The 16,571-nt window shown below is 43.8% G+C and overlaps 1 long non-coding RNA gene across 3 annotated transcripts; it reads left to right on the top strand.

Annotated features, from left to right (window-relative positions):
- The first annotated feature begins 1,563 nt into the window (after positions 1 to 1,563).
- On the top strand, positions 1,564 to 8,748 carry LOC122392641. 3 transcript variants are annotated; one of them, XR_006258561.1, is made up of 3 exons: positions 1,564 to 1,588; positions 6,649 to 6,763; positions 7,358 to 8,748. It is a non-coding gene; the product is annotated as an uncharacterized LOC122392641 (long non-coding RNA). The 3 variants fall into 3 exon arrangements; XR_006258560.1 differs by having other exon boundaries at positions 1,564 to 1,593; XR_006258562.1 differs by lacking the exon at positions 1,564 to 1,588 and adding an exon at positions 1,763 to 1,787.
- The last annotated feature ends 7,823 nt before the right edge of the window (positions 8,749 to 16,571 follow it).

Below are 16,571 nucleotides of genomic sequence, written 5' to 3'. Positions count from 1 at the left end.
CTTCAGATTCGTGATCAGCGTGTCCTGTTTGGTCTACATGCCGATTTTGAGGCGATTTGAAAGGGTCCGGAATCTGCATGCCGATCCGTAATTCGTCAATTACGGGAAAAGTTTCATATGTGCCTCGGAACGGACTTCGGATTCGTGATCAGCCTGTCCTGTTTGGTCTACATGCCAATTTTGAGGCGATTTGAAAGGGTCCGGAATCTGCATGCAGATCCGTAATTCGGACGATTTGAAAGGGTCCGGAATCTGCATGCCGATCCGTAATTCGTCAATTACGGGAAAAGTTTCATATGTGCCGCGGAACGGACTTCGGATTCGTGATCAGCGTGTCCTGTTTGGTCTACATGCCGATTTTGAGGCGATTTGAAAGGGTCCGGAATCTGCATGCAGATCCGTAATTCGTCAATTACGGGAAAAGTTTCATATGTGCCGCGGAACGGACTTCGGATTCGTGATCATCGTGTCCTGTTTGGTCTACATGCCGATTTTGAGGCGATTTGAAAAGGTCCGGAATCTGCATGCAGATCCGTAATTCGTCAATTACGGGAAAAGTTTCATATGTGCCGCGGAACGGACTTCGGATTCGTGATCAGCGTATCCTGTTTGGTCTACATGCCAATTTTGAGGCGATTTGAAAGGGTCCGGAATCTGCATGCAGATCCGTAATTCGTCAATTACGGGAAAAGTTTCATATGTGCCGCGGAACGGACTTCGGATTCGTGATCAGCGTGTCCTGTTTGGTCTACATGCCGATTTTAAGGCGATTTGAAAGGGTCCGGAATCTGCATGCCGATCCGTAATTCGTCAATTACGGGAAAAGTTTCATATGTGCCGCGGAACGGACTTCGGATTCGTGATCAGCGTGTCCTGTTTGGTCTACATGCCGATTTTGAGGCGACTTGAAAGGGTCCGGAATCTGCATGCCGATCCGTAATTCGTCAATTACGGGAACAGTTTCATATGTGCCTCGGAACGGACTTCGGATTCGTGATCAGCGTGTCCTGTTTGGTCTACATGCCAATTTTGAGGCGATTTGAAAGGGTCCGGAATCTGCATGCAGATCCGTAATTCGTCGATTACGGGAAAAGTTTCATATGTGCCGCGGAACGGACTTCGGATTCGTGATCAGCGTGTCCTGTTTGGTCTACATGCCGATTTTGAGGCGATTTGAAAGGGTCCGGAATCTGCATGCCGATCCGTAATTCGTCAATTACGGGAAAGTTTCATATGTGCCGCGGAACGGACTTCGGATTCGTGATCAGCGTGTCCTGTTTGGTCTACATGCCGATTTTGAGGCGATTTGAAAGGGTCCGGAATCTGCATGCCGATCCGTAATTCGTCAATTACGGGAAAAGTTTCACATGTGCCTCGGAATGGACTTCGGATTCGTGATCAGCCTGTCCTGTTTGGTCTACATGCCAATTTTGAGGCGATTTGAAAGGGTCCGGAATCTGCATGTACGAGATTGATATCAATCTGCATGCAATTATACGAACGTCCTAATTGGCCAGTTGCCGGCCAGTTGGACTCAAGGTTGGACTTGAGCGGTCGCCATGTTGGTATCGGGGACTCGGCCGGCATCGTTAGGTGTTGAATTATGTGTTTCGTTGTGCTAGATATTGCCAATTTGCTTTGATATTTGATAAATAACGTTGGCTCATTCTTTGGTGACCTTGTATAATAATACGACGATATTTTGATACCGATTATTATGCATCAAACATCATGAGACAAATGTGGCGATTTCCATACCCTTTTGCAGTGCCCCCTCCCCTTGTGTAGTTAGTTAACACTGCTGTCAATTTAGCAGCACTTTGATTATCCAACTACAGTTTGATATTCAGGGTGCGTCGATTTCGCCCAAACTTGCCCCAGGGACCAAGTCTGACACGCTGAGCACGAATCTGGTGTCAGAAATCCGCTATTCTCAACCGATCACCCAAATTTACCGTTTTTGAGTTCGTCCATCTACAGATTGACAAACTCCAGGGGCCATCGATTTGGCCCAAAAATGGGTCTAGGGGACCAAGTCTGACACGCTGAGCACGAATCTGGTGTCAGAAATCCGCTATTCTCAACTGATCACCCAATTTTACCGTTTTTGAGTTCGTCCATCTACAGATTGACAAACTCCAGGGGCCATCAATTTGGCCCAAAAATGGGTCTAGGGGACCAAGTGTGACACGCTGAGCACGAATCTGGTGTCAGAAATCCGCTTTTCTCAACCGATCACCCAAATTTACCGTTTTTGAGTTCGTCCATCTACAGATTGACAAACTCCAGGGGCCATCCATTTGGCCCAAAAATGGGCTAGGGAGACCAAGTCTGACACGCTGAGCACGAATCTGGTGTCAGAAATCCGCTATTCTCAACCGATCACCCAAATTTACCGTTTTTCAGTTCGTCCATCTACAGATTGACAAACTCCAGGGGCCATCGATTTTGCCCAAAAACGAGTCTAGGGGACCAAGTCTGACACGCTGAGCACGAAGCTGGTGTCAGAAATCCGCTATTCTCAACCAATCACCCAAATTTACCGTTTTTGAGTTCGTGCATCAACAGATTGACAAACTCCAGGGGCCATCGATTTCGCCCAAAAATTGGTCTAGGGGACCAAGTGTGACACGCTGAGCACGAATCTGGTGTCAGAAATCCGTTTTTCTCAACCGATCACCCAAATTTACCGTTTTTGAGTTCGTCCATCTACAGATTGACAAACTCCAGGGGCCATCGATTTGGCCCAAAAATGGGTCTAGGGGATCAAATCTCACACGCTGAGCACGAATCTGGTGTCAAAAATCCGCTATTCTCAACCGATCACCCAAATTTACCGTTTTTGAGTTCGTCCATCTACAGATTGACAAACTCCAGGGGCCATCGATTTGGCCCAAAAACGATTCTAGGGGACCAAGTCTGACACGCTGAGCACGAATCTGGTGTCAGAAATCCGCTATTCTCAACCGATCACCCAAATTTACCGTTTTTGAGTTCGTCCATCTACAGATTGACAATCTCCAGGGGCCATCGATTTCGCCCAAAAATGGGTCTAGGGGACCAAGTCTGACACGCTGAGCACGGATCTGGTGTCAGAAATCCGCTATTCTCAACCGATCACCCAAATTTACCGTTTTTGAGTTCGTCCATCAACAGATTGACAAACTCCAGGGGCCATCGATTTTGCCCAAAAACGAGTCTAGGGGACCAAGTCTGACACGCTGAGCACGAATCTGGTGTCAGAAATCCGCTATTCTCAACCGATCACCCAAATTTACCGTTTTTGAGTTCGTCCATCTACAGATTGACAAACTCCAGGGGCCATCGATTTCGCCCAAAAATGGGTCTAGGGGACCAAGTGTGACACGCTGAGGACGAATCTGGTGTCAGAAATCCGTTTTTCTCAACCGATCACCCAAATTTACCGTTTTTGAGTTCGTCCATCTACAGATTGACAAACTCCAGGGGCCATCAATTTGGCCCAAAAATGGGTCTAGTAGGGGACCAAGTCTGACACACTGAGCACGAATCTGGTGTCAGAAATCCGCTATTCTCAATCTCAATCAATCTGTAGATGGACGAACTCAAAAACGGTAAATTTGGGTGATCGGTTCAGAATAGCGGATTTCTGACACCAGATTCGTGCTCAGCGTGTCACACTTGGTCCCCTACACGCATTTTTGGGCGAAATCGATGGCCCCTGGAGTTTGTCAATCTGTAGATGGACGAACTCAAAAACGGTAAATTTGGGTGATCGGTCGAGAATAGCGGATTTCTGACACCAGATTCGTGCTCAGCGTGTCAGACTTGGTCCCCTAGACCTATTTTTGGGCCAAATCGATGGCCCCTGGAGTTTGTCAATCTGTAGATGGACGAACTCAAAAACGGTAAATTTGGGTGATCGGTTGAGAATAGCGGATTTTTGACACCAGATTCGTGCTCAGCGTGTCAGACTTGGTCCCCTAGACCCATTTTTGGGCCAAATCGATGGCCCCTGTAGTTTGTCAATCTGTAGGTAGATGGACGAACTCAAAAACGGTAAATTTGGGTGATCGGTTGAGAATAGCGGATTTCTGACACCAGATTCGTGCTCAGCGTGTCATACTTGGTCCCCTAGACCCATTTTTGGGCGAAATCGATGGCCCCTGGAGTTTGTCAATCTGTAGATGGACGAACTCAAAAACGGTAAATTTGGGTGATCAGTTGAAAATAGCGGATTTCTGACACCAGATTCGTGCTCAGCGTGTCAGACTTGGTCCCCTAGACCTATTTTTGGGCCAAATCGATGGCCCCTGGAGTTTGTCAATCTGTAGATGGACGAACTCAAAAACGGTAAATTTGGGTGATCGGTTGAGAATAGCGGATTTTTGACACCAGATTCGTGCTCAGCGTGTCAGACTTGGTCCCCTAGACCCATTTTTGGGCCAAATCGATGGCCCCTGTAGTTTGTCAATCTGTAGGTAGATGGACGAACTCAAAAACGGTAAATTTGGGTGATCGGTTGAGAATAGCGGATTTCTGACACCAGGTTCGTGCTCAGCGTGTCATACTTGGTCCCCTAGACCCATTTTTGGGCGAAATCGATGGCCCCTGGAGTTTGTCAATCTGTAGATGGACGAACTCAAAAACGGTAAATTTGGGTGATCAGTTGAAAATAGCGGATTTCTGACACCAGATTCGTGCTCAGCGTGTCAGACTTGGTCCCCTAGACCCATTTTTGGGCGAAATCGATGGCCCCTGGAGTTTGTCAATCTGTAGATGGACGAACTCAGAAACGGTAAATTTGGGTGATCGGTTGAGAATGGCGGATTTCTAACACCAGATTCGTGCTCAGCGTGTCACACTTGGTCCCCTAGATCCATTTTTGGGCGAAATCGATGGCACCTGGAGTTTGTCAATCTGTAGATGGACGAACTCAAAAACGGTAAATTTGGGTGGTCGGTTGAGAATAGCGGATTTCTGACACCAGATTCGTGCTCAGCGTGTCAGGCTTGGTCCCGTAGACCCATTTTTCGGCAAAATCGATGGCCCCTGGAGTTTGTCAATCTGTAGATGGACGAACTCACAAACGGTAAATTTGGGTGATCGGTTGAGAATAGCGGATTTCTGACTCCAGATTCGTGCTCAGCGTGTCAGACTTGGTCCCGTAGACCCATTTTTGGGCAAAATCGATGGCCCCTGGAGTTTGTCAATCTGTAGATGGACAAACTCAAAAACGGTAAATTTGGGTGATCGGTTGAGAATAGCAGATTTCTGACACCAGAATTGTGCTCAGCGTGTCAGACTTGGTCCCGTAGACCCATTTTTGGGCGAAATCGAGGGCCCCTGGAGTTTGTCAATCTGTAGATGGACGAACTGAAAAACGGTAAATTTGTGTGATCGGTTGAGAATAGCGGATTTCTGACACCAGATTCGTGCTCAGCGTGACAAACTTGGTCCCTGGGGTAGGTTTGGGCGAAATCGGCGCACCCTGAATATCAAACTGTAGTTGGATAATCAAACTGCTGCTAAATTGACAGCAGTTTAGTTAACAGGCTTGTAAGAACCAAGTGAACTATTTTTTAGTCAAGTGGTCATGATCGTCCCTACATCTAATGGATAATAGTCTTGCGCAAACTTATACAGTACTGGAGGAAGCAGAAGTTACGATTTTGGAGTACGCAAACTTGATATTAAAAAATCTCAGGTATTTTGGCTATATAAAGTGAGAAGAAAAGTTCAATTAATAATTATTTATTACAATTGCAATAATGATAATATCATGATAATTGTACTGTCAGGTATTGATAATAGTCATGTCACGTCATGCCACTAACCAGGCACACAGACACAACACATTTTCATCTTTATGTATCTAGGCATAAGGTATTACAGGCATGTTTTTGCACACCTCTCATGTGCGAGTGGGCATGGCCTCCTTCACAGTTAAGTTTTGGCTGATTGTGCTCAAATTTTGTAAGTACCTACATGTATACATGTAGGTACTTACAAAATTAAAGGGATGTAGATACAGTTAGTCGGGCACTCTTCTTAATTCAGTTTTGTGCACCACTTCCTGCTTTCACCATGCTGTGCCCACTCTGCTTTACAGTGGACAGCTGCTTCTGTGACACACATTAATCTTGCGTTCATTGAAACACTTAGTTTTGAGTGTTTTGACTCAGTTTTGTTGTAACGTTACCTGTGTTTATATTTTCAATAACTTGTTTTGGGCTTCTCATATTTATCTTTTTTTCTTAGCTTAGCAGGTTTAGTGTAAAACAAGTTTTAGCTGACATTTTACATGTTAAGATTACATGAGTGCATACATTTTATAAAAGCTAGTTTGATTTGTTTTTGACATCAAGTAAGATTTGATTTTTGTTTCTGAGATTCCAATGTTATTTGTGGCAAATATTTTCCAAAAATCCTCCATCTAAAGCTTCAAATGAATTCTAAAATGCCTGCATTTTCTACCAGAAACATTATCATTGATACCACCTACAATATTTCATTTTGTCACCAGGTACCTGGACTGGTGAAAAGTGAAAACTGAAATTCATTCATGTCACCATTATCCTACGACCTACCCCTAAATGGAATTGATCTTGTTTCACAAATGAGTTGTACATTGTACAATGTCTATCAGCTGATGTCTCTCTCTTTCAGCACAGAAGATCCTCAGTCATAGTTAACAAAATGGAAAAAAATTAGCTGTGTTTTTAAGATTCCAGTGGTGGCCATCAACTGCTCAGGAAAGCAGCCCAGAATCACTTCACAACAGGTATGTTGATGCATGTACATTGTACATTAACATCAATGTCTGAATGCTGAAGAATTGTTGAACAGGGAACACATTTACCTAGCCTCTAAAAACCACAAATCCTACATTACTTACATAAACATTTTCTATAGAACTTATATTATCTACTTTCATCTGGCTAAGACTTTTTTACATTATATTCCCTCTGTTAAACATGAAAATATGATGAGTTATAGACTAGTATAACAAGCTGGTAATTATATCTGCCTTGTCAGCTTGGCCAACATCTGCATCATGTCTATCACAAAATATGACTGCTTTCCTGACATTTGCATTTGTTCCACTCACCAATTGACCACTTCTACCATCTGCTTGCTCTATGCACAGACATTGTCATAGGGTCTGTTCCAGTCGCACTTCCTAACACCTCTTAACTCCTCCAAGATTGCTTCCCTGTTCCAGTGGCAGCTTTCGCCCCTACAAAGCCAAGAAGGGCCCTGCTCCAACCTCCTCTATCTTGCTCTTTGAGGAGTTTAGATGTGTTAGGAAGTGCGACTGGAACAGACCCATAGCAAAACAGTTTCATCTCCCTGAGTCTGTACTGTCTTTTTCCAGGTTTCCAAAGGATCATCATTCATCAGCACAGAAGGGTGGGAAAGAGAAGGCTGTTCAAATTATGAAAAGCCAGAGCTGCAAAGGAGGTCAAAGATGCAGTGCATTTGGCCCACTCAGTAGAGTTTCACTAGTGGTTCTGATGTGGACTGAAGATTACACGCTGGATTGAAGTGGCCGGTCTGGAGCAGCTGTAGTTTATCATTCTTGCTGATTGTGGCCGAGTAAGAGCCCGCGTTGGCCCCGATCGGCGATCGCTGGCCAAAGCCCACCACCAGTTTGGTGATAGGCGTTGGCTGTGATATCTAGTGTCGCCTATGTGTGAAAAGGACAAGTTGATAACAAAACCTGTTGCGCCATGTTATTAACCCGCGCCCGGGTGGCCCTCAGCCAACTTGGGGGGGGGGGAGGTGTATTCGGCCACACTAGGTTATCTTGGAATGTAGCAAAGCTGGAAAGACGCAGTAAAATCAATCTATAGATCGCTATTTTTCTTCAGAATCATACAGGTCATTTTTGATCAGGTCATCGCTGAGGTCACTGGAGGTCACCAAAAGTAAAATGATGACGAATTTTGGCCCCCGATTTTGACAACTTCACAAATTGGTTCATAATTCGGGAACCAAAGAAGCTACAGCGCCGCGGAAAAGCGAATTCGATAGCTCTTTCGAAAATCTTTCAGGTTATCAGATTTGAGCTAAGGTCAACTAGGGTTAAGCCTCCAAAGGGCAAAAACTGAACAATCGGCTTGCTTCGGAAGTCATCTTTTCTTTAAAAAAATTTAAACTGATACCAACCTTTTATTACGTTGATTTTACCGGCACTGCGTTTCTCTCGTCTTCTTGGCCTAACAAGGTCAGCTTAATAAATTTGACCTCAGGTCAATGTCGTAGAAAATGCCATTTTGCATGTCATTGATTCGTTACATTGAAATTGAGATTAACATCAGTAGCGGCGGAACACCTTCAATCGAGGGGGCATTGCCGACTTTTGGTCTCATTCTTTCCATGCAACGGCCATAGGGCTAATGTTAAAATGCCAAAATCAAAGGGGGCACGGTGCCCCGGTGCCCTCGACCTGTTCCGCCGCCTATGATTATGATGCTTTTAGCGCTCTGGCCACGTTCCATCTAAAATCGATGTACAAAAATAAACTGTTGGGACTTGGGAGGCGTTACATGACCTGAGATGACCTCAGGAGCATACGATAGATCCCGATGTTTGAGTGCTTTTGTTTCAAAAGCAGAACATTTCGTCTTTCGAGTTCCTCATACTGACTGAAACTGGAGACGTCGCAAAGTTGACCTGACCCTAGGTCACCACCGATATCAAAATTAAAGATATTCAAGATGTTGGTACTGATTCTCTCATGCAATAGCTCGAGTTTCAAACTTCTACTTCATGGTGACCTGACCTGACCTTAGGTGACATGGGGTTACTTTTTTCACAATTGATGCGAATCGATGCATTATACATAAGCTATACTAAGTTTCGTGTCGTTTTATCTATGCAAGCACAAAATTGTCAGGTGTGGCCAAAAACGCCCCCACGGCCCACCCACCTGGGGAACGTTAAAGCAGTGATGTATTTTTTTCGGTGTATTCCACGATGCATCGATCGGTGTACTTGATAATGTATTATTTATTGCTGCGTGTGTACGCTTTTCCTCTGTTCAGTGTGATCTGTGATCGGAAAACTACCGATATATCTCCACGCGCATGACTGAAAGAGCTGGCGTGATCTACAATATTGGGTGTCTGTTTTTGTTTGGCATTTTATAAATAATAAGTCAGCTGTGATCGTTTGATGAGACACTGGGACAGCCGGCCTGTATGATCAGCGAACGGCAGGCGGCGGGGCAGTGGTCCGGTGGCTGCTGGATGGGACTGACACCAGCAGATTCAGAGCTGCGATACGCGGACGTTATGTTCACAATACCTTTGCAAAATAATATCTGATAGATATCATGTCCTCGAAAATGTTCTTCAATCAATATGATTTTACCTCCTGGCTTATTCCATAGGGGCCGAAACCGATCGTTTTATGCACGCCTTTTCTGGGCCTCGTTCTCCTCTAAATGCGTGTAGGTAGCAATTTTATTCAAGGGACGATTGAAAGTGCCTCCGATTGGTTTTCAGCGTAGGTGGGATATGGCCGTTGAATGTGAGGCAGTCGATAAGGAACGTCGAGCTGGAACGGTCTTTGGGTAGGTACTAGGTAAGGTATGTGAAAGGCAGCAGTGGAAAACAAGGAAGGGAGGCGTTTGGTGTGAGGTTTCAAATGCTCTATGCATAAGAAAAGTTCATTTGATCATATGACACCGTCCTTTTTATCGCGATACGTGAGCAACGCATGAGACGCTCACTGTTCAGACTTGTAGCGTTAGAGACAGGCTGAGAAGGGACTATTTCCGCGAAAGGATATTCTGGAATTTTAATTGAAAGGAATTGAATTAAACAAAATTGAATTAAAATTGTTTTGAAAGCATCAGTACTTCTTAACACGATACTGACTCATTTAAAATTTCAATTTTTCCCCATTGCGATAGCATAAGAAACAGACTGCGGTGTCCCCGTACGCAGGATTCTGGAGACTGTCAGGCGGATGTTAGTAGCTAAAAGCTTTTGTTCTTTATTTAACAGATAACAATCATTTCTTTTAATACTTTGTAACACCTAACTCACTAGAAACAATCTCTACGGGTTTCCAAAAGTGTTATATTTAACATGTTAGATCCATTACAATATTTTAGCTGCCCTAACCTGTAAATGTAACGGATGCGTCATTATTGAAAACGTGCTAAAGCATAGTATTCTATTGCTGACAAATATTCTGCGTCTGTCAGCCAAAACTGGCCAATCAGAGGCTTTGTTTGTCATTTCTGGGTGGGATTAATAAACATGCGACGAAAAAGTGGTGACAAGCGATAAACGTGCATCAAGTGCTATGATATTCAGATTCACTTTCAAATGCACATTCAAAAAAACTCACCAAATGCAAAGTTTTGGCTACCATCGTGTAGCCAGGAAAGCCCTGATTCTGAAAATATATATCCCAATACATGACACTCAATAGTTTACGAGATATACCTGTTTTCCTTTTGAAGGTCATTCAAGGTCATATAGTGGCAGGTCATCAAAAAAAACTCGCCAATATACACCAAAATTACAGGATATATAGTCCAAAGCAGCCTCCATCGAACGGTGGTAGTCACTATTCATGACACTTCTGCGTTTTTGGTACAGGGGCCATTTTTATTTTCAAATGCCTATCTCGCTTATGTTAACACTGCCTGACTTAAAGGCCAATAACTCCCAAAGTACATCACCGTTCTCTTTCATCTTCTGGTGACACGTTTGCAAGGCCCTGGGGCAGTTTTTGGTCAAGTGCCTACCCATGACGCCTTCTCAAATCGTTTGTACGCGGGTTTGAAAATTTGATATTTTTGGTCATACGGCCAAAGTCAACAAAAAAGAACTCACCAATATGCACAAAAATTACAGGATATATAGTCCAAAGTCACCTCCATCGAATGGTGGTAGTCTCTATTCATGACACTTCTGCGTTTTTGGTACAGCGGCCACATTGATATTCAAATGCCTATCTCGCTAATGTTAACGCTGACTGACTTGGATGGGTATAACTCCAAAAGTACATATTCGATCTTGTTAAACTTTTAGTGACACGTTAGCAAGGCCCTAGGACAGTTTTTGGTCAAGTGCCTACCCATGACGCCTTCTCAAAACTTTTGTACGCGGGTTTCAAAATGTGGTTTTTTTTGGTGATACGGCCAAAGTCAACAAAAAAGAACTCACCAATATGCATACAAATTACGGCATATATAGTCCAAAGTGACCTCCATCGAATGGTGGTAGTCGCTATTCATGACACTCCTGCGTTTTTGGTACAGCGGCCACATTGATATTCAAATGCCTATACTCGCTAATGTTAACGCTGACTGACTTGGATGGGTATAACTCCAAAAGTGAATCTCCGATCTTGTTAAACTTTTAGTGGTACGTTAGCAAGGCCCTAAAGCAGTTTTTGGTCAAGTGCCTACCCATGACGCCTTCTCAAAACTTTTGTACGCGGGTTTGAAAATTTGATATCTTTGGTGATACGGCCAAAGTCAACAAAAAAGAACTCACCAATATGCACAAAAATTACGGCATATATAGTCCAAAGTGACCTCCATCGAATAGTGGTAGTCCCTATTCATGACACTTCTGCGTTTTTGGTACAGCGGCCACATTGATATTAAAATGCCTATCTCGCTAATGTTAACGCTGACTGACTTGGACGGGTATAACTCCAAAAGTACATCTCAGATCTTGTTTAACTTTTACTGGCACGTTAGCAAGGCCCTGTGGCAGTTTTTGGTCAAGTGCCTACCCATGACGCCGTCTCAATACTTTTGTACGCGGGTTTGAAAACTTGATATCTTTGGTGATACGGCCAAAGTCAACAAAAAAGAACTCACCAGTATGCACAAAAATTACAGGATATATAGTCCAAAGTGACCTCCATCGAATGGTGGTAGTCCCTATTCATGACACTTATGCGTTTTTGGTACAGCGGCCACATTGATATTCAAATGCCTATCTCGCTAATGTTAACGCTGACCGACTTGGATGGGTATAACTCCAAAAGTACATCTCCGATCTTGTTAAACTTTTAGCGGCACGTTAGCAAGGCCCTGGGGCAGTTTTTGGTCAAGTGCCTACCCATGACGCCTTCTCAAAACTTTTTACGCGGGTTTGAAAATTTGATTTTTTTTGGTGATACGGCCAAAGTCAACAAAAAAGAACTCACCAATATGCACAAAAATTACGGCATATATAGTCCAAAGTGACCTCCATCGAATGGTGGTAGTCGCTATTCATGACACTTCTGCGTTTTTGGTACAGCTGCCATATTGATATTCAAATGCCTATCTCGCTAATGTTAACACTGACTGACTTGGATGGGACTAACTCCAAAAGTACATCTCTGATCTTGTTAAACTTTTAGTGGCACGTTAGCAAGGCCCTGGGGCAGCTTTTGGTCAAGTGCCTACCCATGACGCCTTCTCAAAACTTTTGTACGCGGGTTTGAAAATTTGATATTTTTGGTCATACGGCCAAAGTCAACAAAAAAGAACTCACCAATATGCACAAAAATTACATGATATATAGTCCAAAGTGACCTCCATCGAATGGTGGTAGTCTCTATTCATGACACTTCTGCGTTTTTGGTACAGCAGCCACATTGATATTCAAATGCCTATCTCGCTAATGTTAACACTGCCTGACTTAAAGGCCAATAACTCCCAAAGTACATCACCGTTCTCTTTCATCTTTTGATGACACGTGTGCAAGGCCCTAAGGCAGTTTTTGGTCAAGTGCCTACCCATGACGCCTTCTCAAAACTTTTGTACGCGGGTTTGAAATTTTGATTTTTTTTGGTGATACGACCAAAGTCAACAAAAAAAGAACTCACCAATATGCACAAAAATTACGGCATATATAGTCCAAAGTGACCTCCAATTAATGGTGGTAGTCGCTATTCATGACACTTCTGCGTTTTCGGTACAGCGGCCACATTGATATTCAAATGCCTATCTCGCTAATGTTAACACTGACTGACTTGGAAGGGTATAACTCCAAAAGTACATCTCCGATCTTGTTAAACTTTTAGTGGCACGTTAGCAAGGCCCTATATCTTGAAAAGCCTTATATCTTGAAAAATATCAAATTTTCAAACCCGCGTACAAACGATTTGAGAAGGCGTCATGGGTAGGCACTTGACCAAAAACTGCCTTAAGGCCTTGCAAACGTGTCATCAAAAGATGAAAGAGAACGGTGATGTACTTTGGGAGTTATTGGCCTTTAAGTCAGGCAGTGTTAACATTAGCGAGATAGGCATTTGAATATCAATGTGGCAGCTGTACCAAAAACGCAGAAGTGTCATGAATAGAGACTACCACCATTCGATGGAGGTCACTTTGGACTATATATCCTGTAATTTTTGTGCATATTGGTGAGTTCTTTTTTGTTGACTTTGGCCGTATGACCAAAAATATCAAATTTTCAAACCCGCGTACAAAAGTTTTGAGAAAGCGTCATGGGTAGGCACTTGACCAAAAGCTGCCCCAGGGCCTTGCTAACGTGCCACTAAAAGTTTAACAAGATCAGAGATGTACTTTTGGAGTTATGCCCATCCAAGTCAGTCAGTGTTAACATTAGCGAGATAGGCATTTGAATATCAATATGGCAGCTGTACCAAAAACGCAGAAGTGTCATGAATAGCGACTACCACCATTCGATGGAGGTCACTTTGGACTATATATGCCGTAATTTTTGTGCATATTGGTGAGTTCTTTTTTGTTGACTTTGGTCGTATCACTAAAAAATCAAATTTTCAAACCCGCGTACAAAAGTTTTGAGAAGGCGTCATGGGTAGGCACTTGACCAAAAACTGCCCCAGGGCCTTGCTAACGTGCCACTAAAAGTTTAACAAGATCGGAGATGAACTTTTGGAGTTATACCCATCCAAGTCAGTCAGTGTTAACATAAGCGAGATAGGCATTTGAATATCAATATGGCAGCTGTACCAAAAACGCAGAAGTGTCATGAATAGCGACTACCACCATTCGATGGAGGTCACTTTGGACTATATATGCCGTAATTTTTGTGCATATTGGTGAGTTCTTTTTTGTTGACTTTGGTCGTATCACTAAAAAATCAAATTTTCAAACCCGCGTACAAAAGTTTTGAGAAGGCGTCATGGGTAGGCACTTGACCAAAAACTGCCACAGGGCCTTGCTAACGTGCCAGTAAAAGTTAAACAAGATCTGAGATGTACTTTTGGAGTTATACCCGTCCAAGTCAGTCAGCGTTAACATTAGCGAGATAGGCATTTGAATATCAATGTGGCCGCTGTACCAAAAACGCAGAAGTGTCATGAATAGGGACTACCACTATTCGATGGAGGTCACTTTGGACTATATATGCCGTAATTTTTGTGCATATTGGTGAGTTCTTTTTTGTTGACTTTGGCCGTATCACCAAAGATATCAAATTTTCAAACCCGCGTACAAAAGTTTTGAGAAGGCGTCATGGGTAGGCACTTGACCAAAAACTGCTTTAGGGCCTTGCTAACGTACCACTAAAAGTTTAACAAGATCGGAGATTCACTTTTGGAGTTATACCCATCCAAGTCAGTCAGCGTTAACATTAGCGAGTATAGGCATTTGAATATCAATGTGGCCGCTGTACCAAAAACGCAGGAGTGTCATGAATAGCGACTACCACCATTCGATGGAGGTCACTTTGGACTATATATGCCGTAATTTGTATGCATATTGGTGAGTTCTTTTTTGTTGACTTTGGCCGTATCACCAAAAAAAACACATTTTGAAACCCGCGTACAAAAGTTTTGAGAAGGCGTCATGGGTAGGCACTTGACCAAAAACTGTCCCAGGGCCTTGCTAACGTGCCACTAAAAGTTTAACAAGATCGAATATGTACTTTTGGAGTTATACCCATCCAAGTCAGTCAGCGTTAACATTAGCGAGATAGGCATTTGAATATCAATGTGGCCGCTGTACCAAAAACGCAGAAGTGTCATGAATAGAGACTACCACCATTCGATGGAGGTGACTTTGGACTATATATCCTGTAATTTTTGTGCATATTGGTGAGTTCTTTTTTGTTGACTTTGGCCGTATGACCAAAAATATCAAATTTTCAAACCCGCGTACAAACGATTTGAGAAGGCGTCATGGATAGGCACTTGACCAAAAACTGCCCCAGGGCCTTGCAAACGTGTCACCAGAAGATGAAAGAGAACGGTGATGTACTTTGGGAGTTATTGGCCTTTAAGTCAGGCAGTGTTAACATAAGCGAGATAGGCATTTGAAAATAAAAATGGCCCCTGTACCAAAAACGCAGAAGTGTCATGAATAGTGACTACCACCGTTCGATGGAGGCTGCTTTGGACTATATATCCTGTAATTTTGGTGTATATTGGTGAGTTTTTTTGATGACCTGCCACTATATGACCTTGAATGACCTTCAAAAGGAAAACAGGTATATCTCGTAAACTATTGAGTGTCATGTATTGGGATATATATTTTCAGAATCAGGGCTTTCCTGGCTACACGATGGTAGCCAAAACTTTGCAGTTGGTGAGTTTTTTTGAATGTGCATTTGAAAGTGAATCTGAATATCATAGCACTTGATGCACGTAAGCGATAATTAGTAGCGGCGACCCTCACTTGTTCAAAACTATATCCGCAAGCAGCATTTACAGGCTAGCGGAAATCGACCAATCGGCGTTCGGCAATACTCGACGCTGATTGGCCCGATGCTCGTGACGAAATTGCGGGGGACTGTAGCTATTCCCCTATGGCGTTTAATAGACTTACGGCTTTTGAAGGGGTTTTATACCAGTTTTTGTTGGGTTTGAGGCCATTTTTGAGCTTGGATATTCTTTCTGTGACTTTTGACTGTGTAATAACGACATTTAATCATAACATTTCTATATAATACCGGTGTCACATCGGCCAAAAAGACCGTAAGTACATGGGATAGACGGACCACTGCTGATGGGGCCACAATGCCGGCGTGTGGTCATCGGAGGTCCATGAGGGCTCGACATAGGCCCTTCATGGGTCGGTATAGGCCCGGTGGGTCCAGTGCAAGCCTATCAGGGGCCGGTGCTGACCCAACAGGGCCCAGTGGCATATAATGTAAGACTGTCTAGGGACGTTGAGGGCTAATGGGGGCCATATAGGACCAATAGGGACCACATAAGTCAATCAAGGGCCATTTAGGCCAATAAAGGCACTTCAGGGGACTTGAAAAGGTCATTCAAGAGCTGTGGTGGGCCCATGAGGGGACGGCACTGGTCCAGCAGGTGCAGTCAGGGGATGTTGTACGGGTTTCTCAGTGGCCCATTTGGGCATATCAGTGACCAATTTGAACCCAGCAGGGGGCTTTGTAGACCTATCAGGGGCTGGTGATGGTTCATCAGGGGCCAGCGTTATCCATCGGGGCACGGCATATGCCCATCAGAGGTAATTGCGAGCCCACGCTGAACAATGATGGCCCTTCAACGGCCCCTAATGGATCTACATTGACCCATGGGCCATGATGTGTCATGTATGCCCCTATGACAGGCCTACTCAGACCCCTGATGGACATTCCCGGCCTCTGATGACCCTATACTGAATGCTG

This window comes from Amphibalanus amphitrite, unplaced genomic scaffold (genome assembly GCF_019059575.1).
Source record: "Amphibalanus amphitrite isolate SeventyFive unplaced genomic scaffold, NRLGWU_Aamphi_draft 000494F_arrow, whole genome shotgun sequence".
Taxonomy (NCBI): Eukaryota; Metazoa; Arthropoda; class Thecostraca; order Balanomorpha; family Balanidae; genus Amphibalanus; species Amphibalanus amphitrite.
Note: the sequence above shows the minus strand (reverse complement) of the source record. Positions and strands in the feature narration are given on the sequence as shown.